The following is an 8511-nucleotide window of genomic DNA, read 5'->3' on the forward strand; positions in this document are numbered from 1 at the left end:
TCAACAATAAATTGCAATTTTTCCTTGTAAGTTCCGTGGTAATAACTCAATTAAGAAAGATACCAATTTTTGCTGGGCACGGTGGCTCACACCTATAATCCCAGCCCTTGGGAAGGCTGAGGCAGGTGGATCACCTAAGGTTAGGAGTTCGAGACTAGCCTGGCCAATATGGTGAAACCCTGTCTCTACTAAAAATACAAACATTAGCTGGGAGTGGCGGTGGGCACCTGTAATCCCAGCTACTTGGGAGGCTGAGACAGGAGAATCGCTTGAACCCAAGAGTTGGAGGTTGCAGTGAGCCAAGATCATGCCATGGCACTCTAGCCCGGGCAACAAAGAGAAAACTCCATCTCAAAAAAAAAAAATTCAAAACATGATAATACATATTGTAGATGTGTGAGGAAATACTCAAGTGCCAATACCATTAAGAGCAGAATGAGAAGTTTTTGTCCCATAGGATGTTTTCTTCAGGGAATGAGATAAAAAATAGAACATGCTTTAACCTTCCAACCTTCAAACTTGTGGTTAGCTTCTTCTATTCCCACCCAGCTAGGAGGCTTTTGCTTCCTGTAAGATTGTTGAAAACACCAAGTTTTCCTATATCAAGTTGGGTACATTCTGTTTAATCTAGGAAAATCAGCGTAACATGCTTTTAATTTGATTAAATAAAGATGTGCCCAAGGTGAGTGATGCAGAACTAACCTTATATAGCCAGAAGGGGCATTGGGGATGAATTAGCACCTTGCCTCCTTTGAGAAGTGAAGAAACCAATGGAAAGGGTAGGCAGTTCTCCAGAGTTGTATGTATAGTGACAACTTTGGAAATTAAAGTTGGGATTTGGGAGGAGTTGGGATTAAAATTCAGTTGCCTTGACTCCAAGTCCAATGTTTCTTACACTATATCACATGCCATCTGGTTTTTCAGTGTAACACACACACACACACACAAACACACACTCTTTAATGCTACTGAAAGTGTTTCTAGTCTCACTCTGAATATTGTAGAAAGGATAGTTATGTGTTCAACTATATCATTTACGTAAAGGTGTGTGTCCTTTATTCCAGTTTTCTTAAATTAAAAAACAACTGATGTCTCATAAAAGCTGTACTCTCTCCCTCTGATATTGAAGATTGTAATTTAACGTTCTACACTCACGATACTCTGTCCACCTGAGTTTTAGAATCAGAACTAGACAGGTTATTTGTTGTATCTGGCTAAGGATACACAGTTGGGTCAGAGTTCAAGAAGACTGAATAAAGACTGGCTGGATGCTGACCACCGCAGATCACTCTGTGTGGAGCAGAAACTGGAACTTCTGGGTTCCTGCTTCCTGTGGGTGCATATGGGTGCATCAAACACAACTTTCCATCTCATCTGATTCTACTGTCCTCTGGCACCCAAGCTTAGCTTAAGTCTTGAAGTATGCGTGTGTGTGTGTGTGTGTGTATGGGTGTGTGGGTGTGGGTGTGGGTGTGTGTGTTTGGGGATGACATCTTCCTTGTTTCTTAAAATTCTCTGGGACTATTCCCATGAAAAGAAAAAATACATATTGTGTTCACAGTTTATAAATAACAGTGTTCAATACCATCAGTGGCTGATGGAAAAGTGCTAGCAACTTGTCACCTGTAGTTACTCAACCCATCAACAAACATTCCTCCCATGTATGGTCCTGTTCTAGGCACTCCACACTGACCAAATTCAGCGGCAGAGTGGACCTTAGAGTTGTCTTCCACAACTGTGAATATCCTGTTCAAAGACAAATGCAAGATTCTGTTGAAATTCTTCATGTTAATGACCTTTGAACTATGGAATCCATTCACCGGCAGGAGTGTCAGGAAGAATAATACCTGCTTTTAGAAACGGGAGAATTTCAGCTCTCTCATTCTTTCTTTAAATTTCCATACTCTCCATTCTTAACACCCTTCCCCTAAATCTTTACAACTCAGGTAGGAAGAGCAGGGAGCAGATTTTCAGAGGTCTGGCGCTTTCGCTGCTGCATGCATACACTGTCTCTCATTCCCTGTAGTTTTCCATTCTGCTATAAGTAGGGAGAGGAGAAGGAACACGCTGCAGGCAACCTTAAGCTGATGGCTCTGTGGCTCCCTGCCTGCCGGAGGAGAAAAAGGAGGATGAAAGCAAGATTTCCAACAATTGTCATTGAACGTGTTGAAAGGAAGAGGCTGAGTGGAAGGAGGGCAGGGAGGGGTTTTTGCCTTTCAGGACATCAGCAGCAAATAAGAAACTTCTGTGCTAGTGCAGTTACCAGGAGCCGCTCTTCTCTTTCTTTCCTCTGCTAGTGTTGTTCCTTGTATAGCCTATAGTAGGTTGGGACCAGATTAAATGAGATAATAGCAATGAAAGTACTTTGAAAAATATAACGGGCTATACAAAGCTTGAGGTTCTCTCTATTCGCCATTGATTTTCCTAGTAGTCAAGGTAGATTCCAGAACATACTGAGAAAGAGCCATAAATAGTAATAACATATATTCATACACAGCTCCTAGTGAAGTTCCAAGATTTTCTCAATTATATACAGAGAAAATTGGAGTTTGTTGAGACACAACAGCTGGAGTCCTTTCACCTCCCCATCAATTATAAGGGCAAACACAAACCCTATAATATCCTCTCCTCTACTTCCACACTTCAGGAAATACATATGTAAAGAACTTATTAACATATAGGCTACATGAAAATATAGTCCCAGTTTTACAAATCTGATATTCTGTAAACTAGCAGTACTATTCGTCATTTTCACTTTCACACTTAGTTGTCAATATTATATAAGATCTCTGTTATACATAGTAGGTATTTGATGCTATTTCAGAGTTCTTCCAGATTTAAGATTCAGAGCTATAAGATCAATTCCCAAAGTTCATACTAAAGATGTAGAGAGGCCACTAGATGTTTAGTTAATTTAGGACTCGGACCCATTTAGATACAGTGAGGGCATAATGCTGGAGTTGACAAATTAAAATGTTTGTACCTGACAAGACACAGGAACCATGTTTAACACCAACACCTTCATTCAACCTCCCTCTCTTCTACGCTCTGGCAAGATGTCTGTACCTTTTACAGAGCTGCATCTTGCATGTTTTTGTTGTTTTATTGAATTGACTTTGATATAAAACCAAGATTCTTACAATTTTGCATGTTGTATACGGATGTTTGGATAAGTAGAAATATCTACTATTTTTCGGTCTCAGACACCTTCACATATAATGCTTCTAACAACCTCATTAGAGAAATAAGCCCATAGGCTCTGGGTGATAAACAATCCCTTGTAACCTCACATAGCTAGAAAGTATCAGAAAATGTTTTCAAACTCAGGTCTCTGACTTTCAGATCTTATTTGTTTCAGAGTGACTCTCAGACCTGCATTAGGAGCTTGGTTTTTACATCAGGACCTATAGAAATAAAATAAGTGTTAAAATTGTTTTTTGGAGGATTTGTCATCTGATTACAGAATTCCAGGGTTTACCCTTGTGCTGAAGTTCCCAAAATAGGAAAAATGCTAGGGTCCCCCTTCATGTATGTTTTGTTTACAGATATGGAGTGTTACAATTCATGGCATCCACTTAGTTTCTCCTTTGCATGATGAAAAAGTCCCACAGGAGCATTGATATCTGTACAGGACACTATGGTCATGTATACATGAGCTACTTAAAGAAAAGGGCTGTGGCCAGGCACAGTGGCTCATGCCTATAGTCCCAGCACTTTGGGAGGGTGAGGTGAGTGGATCACCTGAGGTCAGGAGTTCGAGACCAGACTGGCCAACATGGCAAACCCTGTCTCTACTAAAAATACAAAAATTAGCTGGGCCTGGTGGCGGGTGCCTGTAATCCCAGCTACTCAGGAGGCTGAGGCAGGAGAATTGCTTGAACCCGGGAGGCTGAGGTTGCAGTGAGCCAAGATTGCACCATTGCACTCCAGCCTGGGTAACAAGAGCGAAACTCTCTTGGGAAAAAAAAAAAAAAAGGAAAAAGGCTGTGTTCCCTCTTTTTTAAATAGCTCCCTGCAGTGCTTAGAAGTGTGCACTATACCCAGTATAGCTACTACTATTAAAAGTCTTGAAAGAATGCTTGGAGTAGTTCAAGTCTGTTTCTTTAAGACTCAGTCCTGTTTTGAAGAGCTTCAGTACAGCTAAGTCATGCAGGAGGATACATCTATCATTTGGTATTCTCTTTGCATTCAAAATGAGTAAGACATCCTAAAACACTTCCAACTCCCTGAGAATGTGTATTACATGGCCTACAACTTCATGTGATGCCTTGATATCTTTGTGCCTCACCGGGCCCTAAAAACCTAACCGTGAGTTCCCCTGTTCTTGCCAGATGTGTCCCCTTGACCCCCAGTGAAGAAGGCTTCCGCCTGGCTAGTTTCCCTATTAGTCAGACCAGCTGCACTCCACCAGTCTGCAACCTAACAGGTTTTCACTTTCTTGCCATTCAACAAATTTCTTCAAATAATCCAATCACATTCTCCTGTGGAAGCCAAGGGTCATCACACCCTCTTGTTACTACAAAGCGTGCCTCACCATGGCCCCTGATTGTTCTGAGTCCAAACCCCAGTGTGGCCCTGCATGGTATGCGATGTTCTTCTCCTCTGGGCTGTGAGTATATGTGACCAACAAATTGCTATTTCATCTGTCCAGGGTTTGGTGTTTGGCCATCTTGTATTATTTAGGGTGGGGAATTTTCCCTCACCAATGGGGTGAACAGGAGGCCACTAGGACAGAAGGATAATTCACTTTATTCAGGAGAATTTTAGTGTCCATCAAATAATACTGCCCATCAAAAATTTGCCCATCGTGGCTGTTCTAACTTTGATGGTTTAATTAAATGAGGATCTATGTATATCGTAAGGCTTTGTAGTCAAATGTGATGATCCTCTGTGTATAAATTTTGGATTTTGTCTTTTGCTACGATTTCATAATAAAGGTGATTAGTTTGGCTTTGATAGGCATCAGCCAGGTAGTAAAAATGAATCTCTTTTTAAATCCAGTTTGAATGCTTAGATCAAATGTGTGTCCCTCTTTCACTGTTCTTAATGGTGGAATTTGTTAATGCAATAAAAGTGAAATAAGGATACTTTGCTTTTTGCAAATGTCTTCACTTTTCAAGATACTTTGCATTTTCAAGGTATCAATAGATTTACAGTTATCTGGACAGTTCAACAGTGAAGGAAATGATACTTTTTCAAAGTTTCTGTACAATCTTTTCACTACTCCAAAGAGTTTGAAATGATCGTGTAGATCAGTAGTTCTCAACTGGGGCCACTGTTGCTCTTAGGGGATAATTGGCAATTTGTGGGAGTGTTTCGGGTTGTCTAATTAGGGCAACAGTGCTTCTGGCATCTAGTTGATAGAGACAAGTGAGGCTGTAAAACATCCTACAATGAATAGAACATCCCTCATAATGAAGGTATTATCCAGTCCCAAATGCCCAAAGTGCTGAGGTTGAGATTCCCTGATTTAGACCATATGGCATGCTGCTTGCTCTTTTCAAATTACACAAACCATTATGTGAATGATTTGACCCACAAATCAGCCACAGCTAGAAGTCGGCTTATTCAGAAAGTAACTCCTGAGAACATTCCTAGAAATAGTTCAAAGCACCACAGTAGAAACTGGGGGTGAGGGCACGGCTGATCCATGCTCATCCTTTCAGTCTGTATGTAATCTCGATACCCCACAGTCCCTTTGTGTCTGTCCGGATACAGCAGAACCATATTCTGCCATGACAAAGCAAAAATTCCCAGTCCAATGCCATAACTTTCAGTTCAGAATAGACTTTACAGAATATTTGTGTCTTTTTCATGTGATACTGAGGTTTTGATATTTAAGTATTCATATACGGATACTAGCTTCTTTCATGTGAAATTTGTAACTTAAAAAAAGGACGAGTTTTTATTTTGGAAGAAGAATCTGCTCAACAAATAACTCTTTTAAGTGTCCCTCAAGTTATAAATGAGCCTACTTTTGATTGTATCCAGTTTATTATCGCTTAAATTGTGGGGGATCTAATAAATGTTGGTGAAAATGTCTTCTGCGGGCTCATTAGTAGTTTTAAATGGAGGCTCCGTGACTTAATTGAGCTGAATTCCTGCTCTGCCTTGCCCTCTTATGTGTACACAGCTCTGACTCATTCATTACACAACCTTTGGAAAGAGAGTATGTGCTTAGAGGCGGAGATGTGGGCCTGCCTATGCACGTCAGTGAAAAAACTCATTGAGAATTCTGCCTAGCTTTAGGTTTCCATTACCACTATCATTGCAAATCTGGCTGAATGTGATGGCTCCTCCGTAATTACACACACATACACCTCATTCATGTAAATGAAATAAGCTTATGAGGTAAGCAATCATCTTAACTTGATAGTCATCACTCTTATTTCTTTGGGAATTAGATGATATTTCTGGGAATATTGCTTCCCTTAGTCCTGACAGTGAGCCACACTTTGTTTACAAATGGATTATGTCTGGTATTGGTACATTGACACCAGTAAGATCTATTGGAGAAGTTTCCATTGTGAAACTTTATCGCTTCTTAATTAATAACTTTATTATAGTTTAACTAGCATACATTTATTCACTATAAGTATATAATACTGTAGGTTTAGTAAATTCATATAGGTGTGCAACCGTCACCATGATCCAGTTCTAGAACGTTTCTGTTACCCCAAACTGGTCCCTCATGCCCATTGTCAGTCCTCGCTACCCTCCCAAGCCTCAGGCAATCCTCTCGTGCTTTCTCTTTCCTTAGATTTGCCTTTAACAGAACTTTCACTTAAATAGAATCATGCAATACATAGGCTTTGGTGCTGAACTTCGTTCACTTAAACCATATTTTGGAAGTAAATCCATGTTGTTGAATGTGTCAGTAGTTCATTTTTATTGCTGAGTATTTCAATACACAGTTGTACCCTGCTTTGTCTAGTTACCAGTTGATAGACATTTATATTATTTCTAATTTTTTTTTTTTTTTTTTTTTTGCTCTATAAATAACACCTTGTGTGGCTATATGCTTTCATTTGCCATGGGCAGATATGTAGGAGGAAAATTACTGGGACTTTAGGTAGATGTGTGTTTAAGTTTTAATGAAAATACCAAACTATTTTCTAAAGTGACTGTACTATTTCACATTCCTTCTAACAACACATAAGATGGTTCCAGTTTCTTCGCATCCTTGCTAACACCTAGTATTATCAGCCTTTCTGATTAAATACATTTTAGTGGGTCTATAGTGGTATCTCCTGTGGTTTAAATGTGTATTTTCCTGATGGTTAATGATCTTAAGCATATTTATTTTTGCCCTTTCTGTATCTTCTTTGGTGAAAGGTACGTTTGAATATATTGTATTGAGATAATGTTTAAATCTCTCACCTTATTTTTGCCTCTCGTTGCCACTATTTTTCAGTCCCAACAGGTTGACAATTAATTGATTTCTGAACTATAAGATTAGGCACTTCTCAGATATTTTAGTGAATAATTGGGAAGGGGGATCAGAGGCATTAGCACTTTTGGGAGGTATTGCTTTAAATTACAAAGCTTCCTTCACTGCTTAATATATCTGACTATTTCAAGGAACCCATGTACACTATTTCTTAATAGGTGCTACAAAGCAGTCTGGTGCCAAAGATTTTAATCTCAAAATATTTTATTTATCTCAGTGAGAGATTTGAGATTTTATTAATCTCAAAAGCTGATTTTGAAAAGAATTCAGGAGGGATTTTGCATTCCTATTCTGAACTACTCTTATAGTTGTCTAGCATTCATTCATTCATTCAGGTAATAAATGCTAGATTAAACTATAAAAAGCTTTAAAAGTAAAGCACCTTAAAAATTACTGTTGCACATCTAGACAAGATCTATTTCTTGCAATTCAAGCAACTCAATATCTTGGGCTGGTTTACATTTCAAGCTCTCAGTCAGATCCTTTATTTTATGAAAAAGTTATTTAGTCAGGGTTCTATCCACTAGTTTCTCCAGCAGGCTTTGCTTTTCTTTGGTGCATTGTTTTTTAGTTAAACTAAAATAAAAAGATTTTTCTGGCTCTGTAAAGCAGGTGTTATGGCTATACAATAATATTCTGTTTTAAAAAATTATAGTTTGTTTCACAAGCTTAAGAATTATAACATGGAATTTAAAAGTCTTTGTTGCTTTGTGTTGTAAACTCATTCTGGAAAATTTGAGGAAAGTATACAATTGTTTTTCTTTGGACTTCTTGGCTCAGGGTCATTTTTCTAGAATGACTTGATGTGAAAGAGCATGAACTATTCCGAGCAAAGCAGAAATGTTCACAGTTGGAGAGATTCTATACCTTTCCAAAGCAAGTCTTTTGGCTTACATTTCCCTGCAACAACTCAAGCCACAGTGAAGCTTTGAAAGAAGATGCCCATTGAAAAGTGTTTCACAATTCTAGGACCTCAGCCTATGTTGCTTTGAAATACATTGGTTCTGTGCCTGTAAATTCCTGACTGGGCTCCCACTAATTTACAAAATTAAATCCCATTC

This window comes from Piliocolobus tephrosceles, chromosome 6 (genome assembly GCF_002776525.5).
Source record: "Piliocolobus tephrosceles isolate RC106 chromosome 6, ASM277652v3, whole genome shotgun sequence".
Classification (NCBI taxonomy): Eukaryota; Metazoa; Chordata; class Mammalia; order Primates; family Cercopithecidae; genus Piliocolobus; species Piliocolobus tephrosceles.